At 35.9% G+C, this 13,551-nt stretch overlaps 1 protein-coding gene and 1 pseudogene across 17 annotated transcripts in view; both read left to right on the top strand.

Annotated features, from left to right (window-relative positions):
• Positions 1-13,551, top strand: part of CAMK2D (calcium/calmodulin dependent protein kinase II delta) — a 323,991-nt gene that overhangs the window by 200,971 nt on the left and 109,469 nt on the right. The window lies entirely within an intron of this gene.
• On the top strand, positions 9,047-9,760 carry LOC116630243 (annotated as a pseudogene).

The following is a 13,551-nucleotide window of genomic DNA, read 5'->3' as shown; positions in this document are numbered from 1 at the left end:
ATATGTGGAAATTCTGTTTGGTATTTCAGAACATCAAATAACACAACAAAATCTTCCAGAGGTACATGTGGGATCATTACTAGCCTCTGCTAAATTATTATATTCTGCAAGAAGCCAACCTCTGAGTTCAGAAAATCTTTCTCTACTTTACTGTCTTTCCTCAACATCTTCCATCATTCCCAGAAGTGATTTAGATCTATATTAAGGTGAATCTGTTACTTGGAGGCAAAGATGCAAAGATCAGTAGCATTTGTCTTTCATGCACAGATTTATATTCTTTTACTGCATAATTTCTATGAAAGGCATTCTTCCAGGCATTTGGCAAAAAAAAAAAAAGAATATATATATATATATATATATATATATATATATATATATATATATATATATATTGCATGAACCCTTTTTAATTTTCTATATTAGGTAGACTGTAGGACCATGACCCTGTCTAATCACTAACCCCATACCCTGTTTGTTCTCTTTCACAAACCAGCACAGTGTGGCACTGGCTAAAAAACATTTCCTAATCACAGACTCATCTGCATCTAGTGACCTAGTGGCAAGATATTTGTGGTCTGATTGGGGATTGACTACATCCTGTGGTTACATGTTATTTTTTTTGAAGACTCTTTAAATGTCTTAACTGCTTTCATTTGATGTTTCCACTGACTTATTTGTAGTAATAGCTAAGCATTTATGCTTTGAAAATTTCAGCTTATGTCTTTTTATATATTGCATGGATATTTGCTTATACCTGATGATGTTCTAATACATTGTCTATTTTCTAGTTTTTTTTTAAGGCTCTATACATAGGCTCTAATATACCAACACTTGGGAAATACTTGCTAAAAGAATAAATGTGCAAATGACTGGAAGGACAGGAGTTTAAAATTGCCCCTTTAAAGGACAATTTTAATAGTAAAATTTATTCAGAATTCCACTACCCTGTTTTAACTGATTTGATATTTGCACCTTCTCCTTCACAGTAATGTTTATTGAGCTACTAATTTGTCTCAGGCATTGTGATAGGCTCATGTGTTAGGTATAGAGGATACAACAAAAAATTAACAAGACATGGTTCTTGCTATTTTTGATTTTGAAATATATTTGGGGATTTAGGTGTATAGCAGATGGTCTCAGTGTCATATGGAATTTAAATCAAGTAAGCACAGTGTGTTGTGAGTGGGTTTTAGAGAAGGCTTCCTGGAGAAGTCTAGGGCCTCTCTCTTGAAGAAAGTATAAGCTCAAGGAAAACAAAATCAAGGCTATGTAGGCATTATTAGCTGTAAATAATATTAAAATACATGAAAACATAATGCATATAGCTAAAGCCCAAGGCAATTGGTATGGAGTAAAAAAGTGAGAGCTCTGCAAGTGAGAGCCAGGTCATGGAGGTCTGTGTATGTCTTGGTAAGGATGTGGAACTATATGCTTCCGGCCAATGAACCTTAGCTTTTTGGGAAAAGGTCACTGATGCCTGGACACTGCACTTGAAGCACTTACGTAAGATGAACCCAGTGAGAAGCCTTTACATAGGGAATGGGTAGCCATGGAAGAAGTTTTAGCAGGGCAGTCACATGGTCAGATTTGCTTTTTAGATAGATCATGCTGGTTGAAATGTGGAGAGAGATAAAACTGGAAGGAGGGTGATCAATGTATTTCTCCAGTTGAGAGATTATATGGCCATGACAGCAGTAGAACAGATGGGGAGAAAAAAGTATTGTGAATCAAGAAATATTTAAAAGACGAAATTAACAGAGCTTATTAAGTGATGGAGAAAAGTGGATAAAATTAGTCAAGAATGATTAGCCAAGTTTTTGACTTGGTTGGCTTTGTGGACAATTGTACTATTAAATGAGATTTGGGATATGGGAGGAGCAGCAGATCTTGGGAGACAATAAAGTTAATTGAATTTAAGATGCTTGTGGGACGTCAAGTTCCATATTCATTGGCATGCACATGCCAGCTTAAATCGTAAGAAGTATCATTTTCACAAGGGAATTACCTTATTCCATATCAAACACTAAGGAAGTGACTGGAAAAAGAAAGTGTCTGTAAGTGAGACAAGTAGGAGGAAATTCCGAGGAACAGAGTATTGTGGAAACAAGGGATTATATGGAACTAATAGTCGTCAATGTCAAAAGTAGTAGAGGACCCAATATCAGGTGAATAGTGGCTTAAATGATATTTGAGAATGTTGATGAGTGTTCTGATGATCAGTCCCTCTCTCTTGGCTGGATGAGAACACCAATGAGATTAGGAAGGAGCCTAGAGAAAATGGAGGAGTCAAGGGGCTAGGATTCTTTTTGAGGGAAAAAAATCACATTTTGTGGTCACAAATTCTAAATTATGTATTTATTTTTTCAAACTTTAAATTCATATCAGCTACTCCTACCCATGGCCATACCTTTGACCTTATCATCACCCAGAACTGCTTCAAAGAACTAAAGGAATAGATGTGAGAAGGGCTGACCAAATGGACTGTGAAGGCAATGAAAATAATAGCAGGATATGTGGGGGGAGAGGGCTAGAAGTGACCATATATAATGGTAAGGGTAACAGAGATGAGGGGGTGATAGATAGTAATATGGCAGATGGCATAAACTTTGAAGGAGAAGGGTGTTTTATAGATAAATGAGGGAGAATTCATGCATATTTATATTTGTGCAATGATAAGCATGTACTGAATTATTTTGTGTTCCAGTATTTTCACTTATATTGTAAACACATTTTTCATATTCATATATCATCCTCATTATTATAATTTTAGTTTTAGTGTCACATCTCATTGTATTTTTGCATCATAATTATTAACCCATTATTTAAAGATGGTCATTTAGGTTGTTTTCTATACTTTTGCTATTAGGGATAATGCTTCATTAAATAGATCCTATTATATAGCTTTGAATTTCTTAATTTAATTCAGAGGCTTCCTAAGTTCAGTGATTTTGCAGCTTTCAAGTATCATAAGATGCAAATTCCTAAAGAGGAATTTTTAAATCACCTAAAATTCCTTTTGTAAATCTAATAGTCCCATTTTAATCCAACAAATGATACTCTAAGCATAGTATACTTCAAGTCAAAGAATCAAGGATGATGGCGAGAGTAAAGGGCACAGAGAAAAAGTCACGTCAGAGTAAGGAATTGGAATGTTTCACGTTCAAAGAATCAGGGGCAGATGTTTTTCTTTCTTTTTTCAAATTTTTTAAATTTAAATTCAGTTTAATAAATATATATGGATATTATTTGTTTCAGAGGTAGAATTCAGTGATTTATCAGTTGCATATAACACCCAGTGCTCATTACTTCAAGTGCCCTCCTTAATGCCCATCACCCAGTTACCCCATCTCCCATCCACCTCCCCTCCAGCAACCCTCAGTTTGTTTCCTATAGTTAAGATTCTCTTATGGTTTGCCTCCCTCTCTGTTTTCATCGTATTTTATTTTTCCTTCCCTTCCTCTATGTTCATCTGTTTTGTTTCTTAAATTTCACATATGAATGAAATCATATAGTATTTGTTTTTCTCTAATTAACTTACTTAGCATAATACCTTCTAGTTCCACCCATGTCATTGCAAATGGCAAGATTTCATTCTTTTTGATGGCTGATAATATTCCATTGTACATATATATACCACCTCTTCTTTATGCATTCATCTGTTGATGGACATCTGGGCTCTTTCCATATTTTGGCTATTGTGGACATTGTTGCTATAAATATTGGGGTACATGTGCCCCTTCAAATCACTATATTTGTATCCTTTGGATAAATACCTAGTAGTGCAATTGCTGGTCATAGGGTAGCTCTATTTTTAAATTTTTGAGGAACCTCCATACTGTTTTCCAGAATGGCTCTTCGCCAATTTGCATTCCCACCAACAGTTTTAGAGGCTAGGGTTGATGTTTTCCTCTTAAGAGGGTGAGAATTCATTTATGTGTGAAAACCTTCCTATTTTATATTAATCTATTCCAATTTGGTTACCAGGTGGTAAAGTAGCTTCAATATAAAGAATTAATATAGGAAACATTTTATAAATGGAAAGTAGATATGTAATAGATACAAGTGCTAGTTTAAAAGAAACTTAGTTATCTGCATGGGGAGTCTCTATTTCATGGATTCACTAAGGAATTTTTGAATTCTAGGCTAGCTTCCTTTTACACTACCACAACCTGTAATATTTTTCACTAAATTCTTTTCCTCCCTTTTTCCCCTAGGACTGCTTAATGTGAAAATTTGTTTAAGCAAAATCAAATCTTGATACTGAATATATTTGGGGGATATATGATACTATGCTAAATTTGCTTATTATGATCTTTATGTAGTAAAGAGTTGAGTACAGGTATACTCCAGACTTGAATAATGTAGTTAAATAGACAACCTCTGAGTGGTCATCTAAAACAGAATTTTGCTACCACCTCTTTTTCCATTGTTTTCAACAAGTACCTCCTAGAGAATCACCTTTCCTTCTCTTTCTCCAACACTAAAGATATGCAGAATAGCACCATCCATCAGTCTATCCATCGAGCAACCATCTTAGAGTTGGAAATGCAACAAGACATTGAGACATCCTAGGGTTTCCTTTTTAGGGTCTCAAAATGGTTTAGAATGTCTGCAACACCCTCTTTTCTCCGGGGCTGGAGGCAGGGAGAGGGGAAGAATACACAAGAAAAACCAGAATGAGGCTTCTTTGAGAGACAAAGTGAGGAAATCTCTCAGTGAAAGAAAACTCACACATTATACTTTAGACCCCAGATCCAGAGTATCTGAGGATGCATTACATTTTGACATCATGCTAACATCATGTGTTACATGAACTTAACATTTACATTCCAGGGATGAATTGCTCTCAATAATGATTCCTGTGAATATTATGTGTAAGAATATTTTATTTTCAAATCCACATTCTAAAGATATTATCGCTGAATAGTGATAAAACTACTACTAACTGTGAATTAAGAGTTTGTAGCTCTGTAGGAATGAATTAAATTAAGTCTTATATTCCTGAGAACCTAATCGTCTATTGAAGAAAATTTCCATTGAACCAAATGACCAAGCTTCAGTAAATTAAGCACCTAACACAGTGGCTTGCACATAATAAACAGCAAATAAATATTTTTTGATTCAGTAAACAATTATTAAATTCAAGTACATTTTACCTTCCTGAGCTGTTGTGATAAAAAAAAAATGGAGGCAATCTAAGATTTTTTTTTTTTTAAAGATTTTATTTATTTATTTGAGAGAGAGAGTGAGAGAGAGAGAGAGCACAAGAGGGAGGAGCGGGAGAGGGAGAAGCAGACTCCCCGCTGAGCAGGTAGCCCGATGCGGGACTCGATCCCTGGACTCCAGGATCATGACCTGAGCCGAAGGCAGTCGCCTAACCAACTGAGCCACCCAGGTGCCCCAACAATCTAAGATTTTTGTAGGTAACAATTAAGTATAAATTTGTTATTCCTTCTTTTGCATGTTAGCCTGAATAAGAAACATAGGTACATAGATGAGGAATTTAGATTATTTGATAAGCTGTCTCACATCCCTTTTGGAAGGTGGCATAAATAACACACAAATACATGAATAAATGAATAATTTTTTAAATTGATAGTAATTTGAGTGATCTAGGCCTAGGTGTGTCTTTCTATTCTAGATAGGCAGTATGCTTAGAAAGTGAGTATAAGTAAAATTTCAAATAAGTACTTAACACAGTAATTTGCATGTAGCTTGCTGATGTAAGGTTCCTAGGTATTTCTTAAGGGAACTCTGGCAGAATGAGGCAAAGAAGGTTTTACTACCTTTTATTTAAAATATAGCTTCCTTTCCTTAGAAAAATATTCTATAAGAAATATGGCTGCTCATTAAGAGGTACAAACTTCCAGTTATAAAATAAATAAGTCATGTGGATATAATGTACAGCACAGGGAATATAGTTAATAATATTGTAATAACTTTGTATGGTGACAGATGGTAACAAGACTTATCGTGGGGATCATTTTGTAATGTATAAAAATATTGAGTCACTATGATATACACCTGAAACTAATAGGATATTGTATGTTAATTATAATACTTCAATTAAAAAAAGAAATATGGCTCTTTAGACCAGCCAGTTAATCTGAATTACTGCAGCTTTACTATGATGCTTATTTTTTTTATTTTGAAATTCATTGAACATTTTATAGCCAATAAAAAGTAAGATTAAATTACCAGAGTAAATGGCGCTACATTTTTTCACACCTACTAAATAAGTGGTTATGTTTGCAAGTGTATGCATACGCATGTGCAATAAACTATTCATTAATATTCCAGAGACCCAACTAAAAGTGCAAGCAAAACATAAGAAATCTGTTGTCCAATAACAAGTATAGTACATTAGCAGTAGGATACTCAAGCTGAAACATGGAGAAAAACTTGTGAGCATAAATGCTAAACCTAGAAACAAGTACTAAATTACTTACTATCGACTAAATCAAAAGGTTGGGAATAAAACCAGGAATAATTCTTGGTAGTTTTTTAATAAAATTACTATCCCAGGCATCCCTTCAAGAAGCATTGTTTCTATAACCCTGTGTAAAAATTAATCCAGCATTATCTTTTTGAAAAACCACTAGTTTTTTGGTTGTTTTGTTTTTTAGGCTTTTTAAAACTCTCATTAGATGATTCTTTATTCAGATATTTGGGGGAATGTTATGATACCATAAATTAATTTACTATTAGTTTCCAGTGTGAAAGCATAATCACATAATCACATACCAAAAAGAATGTTGGTATAAAGTGGAACACTGATAGCATTTGGGAGAATGTAGCTTCTGGAAGTCCCCGTAGTGGTAGGGTGTACCATGACTATTTATTGTGAAGAATGGAAGGAAACAATATTGGGACCAAATAAAAAGAGATTGAGATTCCTACTTCAATGCTTTTGTTCCCTTGCTCTCTCCTTTCTCCACTTAGACCCCCATGGCTGCTTGGGCATTCCTTTCCCACGTTTCTTTCTGGCTAACTTCCTCATTGATGTCAGTTCCTCTTCAAACAACACCTCACCTGTGAAGTTTTCTCTGACCCCCAGAAAGAATTTATAATTCTTTCCTCTCTTTTCTTTTATTCTTTGCAAATTTATTATTTCCTCCTCTCTTCTTGACAGTCCTTTGTACAGTGTAACTTCCTGAATCCAGATAACAGTGGTCTGGAGCCCTCTGTGAAGCCTAGAAAATGGGACATGTAGGAGGAGTTCATTGTACTAGAAAATGGGACACGTAGGAGGAGTTCATCGTAAACTGCAATAAGTGACAAGATATGAAAGGACTCCTGGCCTTACTGGCGTTGGGCATCAGTTGATAAAATGCTCCCCTGTGTATGGTACTTACTGCTTAGTCATCAGTGAGCTCTTACAGAGGCCACATATGTTGTTGTATTTGTGCTAATTTTCTTCCTTTTATCATACCAAAAAAATGAGTGTTGGGTGAAACTCTTTTACCTACAGGTGCACGTACTTCCTCTGTAAATGAGAAGATCCCCTGATTGTTAGGATTTGCCACGTCTTAAGGATCCTTGTTAATAATCATACCGATACTTTTGTTAAAGCGTATTTCACAGAAATTTAATTTTGATTTAGGTTTCTGCTTTTTCCATAAGACCAAATGATAGATTTTATATTCTTATATTCATATATATACATATATATACACATATACATATATATTCATTCTTATTTATATTCTCATATCTGTTAGTATGGACAAACCTCATATATACTAGAGACACAGTTCAATGTTTGTGGAATTAGAATATAAATGACACTGATGTATAGGTGACAAGCTTAAGTCTCCATGAAGTTGTATTATCAGAATGAAAACCTTGAGAACAAATGTGTCTCTAACTGGAGAACTTAGTAAGGGAACTTCTGTTATCCCCCAGTTCTCAAAGCAATAAGCACCATGTAATAGCTTGCAGCCACAGGTAGCTTGAGCCCTTCCTTTGTAAACATCTAGACAGTCACTGTGATCAGCAATAACAGTATGTCCTCTGCAGCAGAGAATCTGTTGCACTCCTGGGTATTGAAAACTGATAAATGCTAGCATCTCCTCTTGTCTGTCATCTTGAAAAACTCTAATGTTCCAGAATCTGGAAAACCTGATGTCTAATGGGGATGTATTGTCAAATTACTGGCTTGACTCATCTGTCACCTCTATTCCAGGATTCTTTCTGGAGTACTGTTTGTCAAAAATATGTTAAAGTCTCAGCTTTGGGTATAAATTCACTCATCCTTTGCACCGGCTTTGCTTCTTTTATAACATGATCTAAACATTTTGTGGTTAAATATAGGCTCATTCCTCTGATGACTAAAGCCAACTTTTAGATGAATTACTGAGACACAAAAACTGTTTCAGTCCAATTAATTTGTGAAATAAATTTTAGCTGCAGTGTTGTTGTTGTTTTTTTTCAGTCAGAGACAGTTGCCTTGACACTAACAGTGAAAACTTATATTCACAGGAAGATTCAGCATAGCCTCAGCAGGACTCCTAGGCTGTTTAGCAATCAGTAAAAATATTAATGATGTGTAGTTTATAAGGTGATGATGCTCACTTAGTAACATTCATCAGAGGGCTAATGGCAGATTTTTAAAAAAGTGATTATAATTTTTCTCTAAGGATTATATAGGCATGATAAAATACGAGCAGAAATTGTGGTAATACAAAAATACAAATCTTTAAGATGGCAATGATTTTAATATGCAGATAAAAATAATCATGTCTGTATTGTATTGCTTGAATCTTAAGTCTAGTGAATGACGAGATAATACAGGTATCAAGATTTTAGTTTATCTTTTATGTAGCAGTACTTCTGATAGATTTACTGAATTCCAGTTGTGCAGTTCATAAATCATTTCTCTGTAGTACTCAAATTATTTCTAATTAGGTGAAATTTTCTCTTTTTAAAACATGTTTTATAAATAATCTCTTGTATTTCTTTAGTATTCTGCAATATAGGTAAATCTTTAAATGGTTATTATTTTTCTTTCTGTTTGAGGGTTTTTATTTTTTTTATGCACATTAAAGCATAGGGTATCGGGTGTCTTGTTAAGATGTTTGGTGTAGCTCTTCCCCTAAGCGGCCTGAGTTGACCTCTGAAAATGGTTCGCTATTCACTTGACCCAGAAAACCCTACGAAATCATGTAAATCAAGAGGTTCAAATCTTCGTGTTCACTTTAAGAACACATGTGAAACTGCCCAGGCCATCAAGGGTATGCATATCCTAAAAGCCACCAAGTATCTGAAGGATGTCACTTTGCAGAAGCAGTGTGTGCCATTCCGTCGCTACCATGGTGGAGTTGGTAGGTGTGCCCAGACCAAACAGTGGGGCTGGACACAGGGTCGGTGGCCCAAGAAGAGTGCTGAATTTTTACTGCACATGCTTAAAAATGCAGAGAGTAATGCTGAACTTAAGGGTTTAGATGTTGATTCTCTGGTCATTGAGCACATCCGGGTGAACGAAGCCCCCAAGATGCAGCGTAGAACGTACAGGGCTCATGGTCGGATTAACCCACACATGAGCTCTCCCTGCCACACCTAGATGATCCTTACTGAAAAAGAGCAGATTGTTCCTAAACCAGAAGAGGAGGTTGCACAGAAGAAAAAGATATCCCAGAAGAAACTGAAGAAACAAAAACCTGTGGCCCGGGAGTAAATTCTGCAGAACAAATGCAAATAAAAAGGAAAAAAAAAGATGTTTGGTGTATGTTAGAAATTTTCCCTTCATTACTTAAAATAAGTATGTTGTTTTGCAAGTGAGATTTTTATAAATATATATATATAACAAATGCCGTATACATATATATTATATAAAATGATAGCAACTGGCTATAAACATATTAAAAAAAACTTCTTTTAAAAATGTGACTAGGATATGCAATTAACTTAGACAGATGAAGCAGAATGGAATTTTTCTGTATATGGTTTATTTACCTTGCAAATCACCTGAGTGTATTGAACAGTATTTCTCCTTTGGTCTCACTTCTTTAACTGAAGATTATTCTTGCCCAACTGTGGGTCCAGGCTATAACTCTCTTTCAACTAGATATCCCTCACTTCTAAAAGAGTGTCTTGCATATTTGGGTATGAGCCCAGCTTCAATTATAGGGACTGGAAATCTAAGGGACAGAGCTGATGCTTGGCAGGTGGGCCTAATGTCTCAACAGGGCACTCACCATTGTCTAACTGGATGGATTATCAGCTTTTTATATATACAGTTTTTCTGTTTTATATATACACAGGCACTGTGATATCAGTTGTCATGTCTTATTCTAAAGAGTTGAGTGTATTAGTATATCATTTCATCCATCCTCATAACATAAAGTGTATGTGACAAGCAGGATTTTGGTGAGCTAAGGACTAGTGCAAAACTATGTAATTGCAAGTTATCAACTGCCAAAAAGGTAAGCTGCCCCTTAGTAGACCAGCCTCAAGTTAGAAGTACCATGATAAGACATGAGAGAGGCAAGCAATTCTGCTGGTCTCTAAAACATAGCTTGCACAGCCCTAAATTTAATTTTAAAATTTCCGTAAGGACTTATAAAGGATTCTATAAATGTCTCACACCTCACAGACACCACAGAAAGATCATTTACTTTCAAATTTGATACTTCCAGAATGCGAACACCTTGGGTGCCTTGATAAGTGTGTATTTCAAAGAGGTTCTGGGGTTATAGTAGTCACATCTTGGTGAGTAGGGGATAGCCTGAACTGAATGGGACTTTGTCAAAGATCCGTAGAGCCACTGTATACCTGTTAGATATTCCTGTGCCATTAGAGAAAGCTCCTGGTATGGACACTTTGCTTAAGGAATGGAATAAGGCTGGATTACAGCCCTCCCTTGCCTCCTTGGTTTGTGCCTTTGTATAAAACACAAATTGCACAACCTTATCTGGTGAGTGTGAATTGTGAGAAATGCTGTCTTTTCTTTTTGCAATTTATGAATAGGCAAAATACAGCAAAGAAAAATTTTGGCCTGACCTGACCTCATGCAGTTGGCTAATACCAAACCAGAATGTTGAGACCACTTCTCTCTCTTTGACCATGCTGCCTAACAGGGAAAGAAATTACCAGTTTTCATAACCGGCTGATGTAGAACTATTTATTAGCTTTCAAGATTATGATATAGGTAATTTTCTAAAGCCCTCTGGAACCCACAAAGAGGAATAGGAAATAGCACCACGTAGTCTTCATTAAATTATACTCTTTATTTTTTCATTGTCATCATCATCATCAGACATTTTGGTCTGATTTATTTTTTATTGTGGTAAAATACACATAGCATAAAGTTTGTTTTCTTAACCATTTTTATGTACAGTTAAGTGTCATTAAGTACATTTACATTGTTGTGCATCCATCATCACCATCCATCTACAAAACTTTTCATTTTGCAAAACTGATACTCTACACCCATTAAACAACAACTCCACATTCCTCTCTCCCCTGAGTTCCTGGCAACTATCATTCTACTTTCTGTCTCTAAATTTTGACCACTCGCAGTACCTCATGAAATCATACAGTATTTGTCTTTTTGTGACTGGCTTACTTCACTTAGCATAGTGTCCTCAAGGTTCATCCATATGACAGGATTTCCTTCCTTTTTAAGGCTGAACGATATTTCATTATCTATAGGTACCACACTGTGCTTATCTGTTCATCTGTCAGTGAACACTTGGGTTGCTTCCATGTTTTAACTGTTGTGAATAATGCTGTTGTGAACTTGGGGTACAAATATCTCTTCAACAACCTGCTTTCAGTTCTTTTGGGTATATACCAAGATATAGAATTGGTGGGTTATATGATAACCCTAGTTTTAATTTCTTGAGGAATTGTACTGTTTTCCACAGCAGCTGTACCATTTTATATTCCCACCAATAGTGCACAAAGGTTCCAATCTCTATATATTCACCAACACTTTCTTTCTTTCTTTTTCTTTCTTTCTTTCTTTTTCTTTCTTTCTTTCTTTCTTTCTTTCTTTCTCTCTTTCTTTCTTTCTTTCTTTCTTTCTCTCTCTCTCTCTCTTTCTTTCTTTCTTTTCTTTCTTTCTTTCTTTCTTTCTTTCTTTCTTTCTTTCTTTCTTTCTTTCTTTCTTTCTTTCTTTCTTTTTTCTTTCTTCCTCCCTCCCTCCCTCCCTCCTTCCTTCCTTCCTTCCTTCCTTCCTGTCTGTCAGTCTAATGGGTGTGAGTGGGTATCTCATTATGGTTTTAATTTGCATCAAACATTTCTTAAAATGTATAGCTTTACAATTTATTCTTTTCCTTCAGGAAGCATTCATTTTGTTAAGCACATCTTTGTGATACATTGCCTGAGTGTTTAATCAAACAACCCTAGACTAAGGCATCTTGTTAAACCACACACACACACACACACACACACACACACACAAAGATTATATAATAAGGCTAATGGCTGATTTTCTCATTTGAGGTTGGTGATATTAACAGAACAAAAATAACCCATTCATTTCTGCTTTTGCTTTATTCTTTTTTTTTTTTTTAAAGATTTTATTTATTTGACAGAGAGAGAGATAGCGAGAGCAGGAACACAAGCAGGGGGAGTGGGAGAGGGAGAAGCAGGCTTCCTGCCGAGCAGGGAGCCCGATGTGGGACTCGATCCCGGGACCCCGGGATCATGACCTGAGCCGAAGGCAGACACTTAACGACTGAGCCACCCAGGTGCCCTGCTTTTGCTTTATTCTGTGTGCCCTTAATTGTAGTTAGCAGTGTTCTTTTCATTCATGCTTTCTTTTGGTCATAGAATAGGAAAAACAGTTTTAAGAATATGTACTTTTGATAGTGGTTCATATTTTTCACATGCATTTGTGAAAGATAGATGGAATGAGAAAAGAATTGTAATGTAGAGTTGGCATGAGTTTTAGGATTGAGGGAGGATACAGAAGGTATCAAGTATGAAGTAGAGTAAGGTGAGAGAAAGTGAAATCCAGAATGATGTTAAAAGGATAGATTCAGCAATTAGAGATTAGGCAGAAAAACAGGAGTCAAGAAAGTGCTCCTTTGAAGGATTTTGAACCCTGCCATCCTACTCGTCTTCCCCACTCTGCTTAATGAACATAGGTTGTACAGATCCCGTGAATATACTATCCTGCTTCTAATATCCCAAATTGTGCCTCCTCCAGTATGTTGTCTCTCTCCTCCTGGCCAGAATCAGTTTTGAATGGAACAGTTCCAATGGCCTCAGTTTTATCATCTCAATTGTGATTCTTTGTATGACTCAGCAAATCTATTTACATCAGGATCAATAAGAAACTCTTTGGACCTTCTATTAAAGCAAACTCCCAGCCTTTTTAAATTTCCGTAATCCAATTCGGAATTCATTCAGAATTTCTGAACAACTTCAGATAATCCACTACTTCAGAGGTGTCATCAAATATTTGGTATTCAGCTAGAAAATAACTTACGTAAGAAATTGATCTTAGGGGCGCCTGGGTGGCTCGGTCGGTTAAGCGCCTACCTTCAGCTCAGGTCATGATCCTGGGGTCCTGGGATCAAGCCCCGCGTTGGGCTCCCTGCT

This window comes from Phoca vitulina, unplaced genomic scaffold (genome assembly GCF_004348235.1).
Source record: "Phoca vitulina isolate PV1807 unplaced genomic scaffold, GSC_HSeal_1.0 scaffold3, whole genome shotgun sequence".
NCBI lineage: Eukaryota > Metazoa > Chordata > Mammalia > Carnivora > Phocidae > Phoca > Phoca vitulina.
Note: the sequence above shows the minus strand (reverse complement) of the source record. Positions and strands in the feature narration are given on the sequence as shown.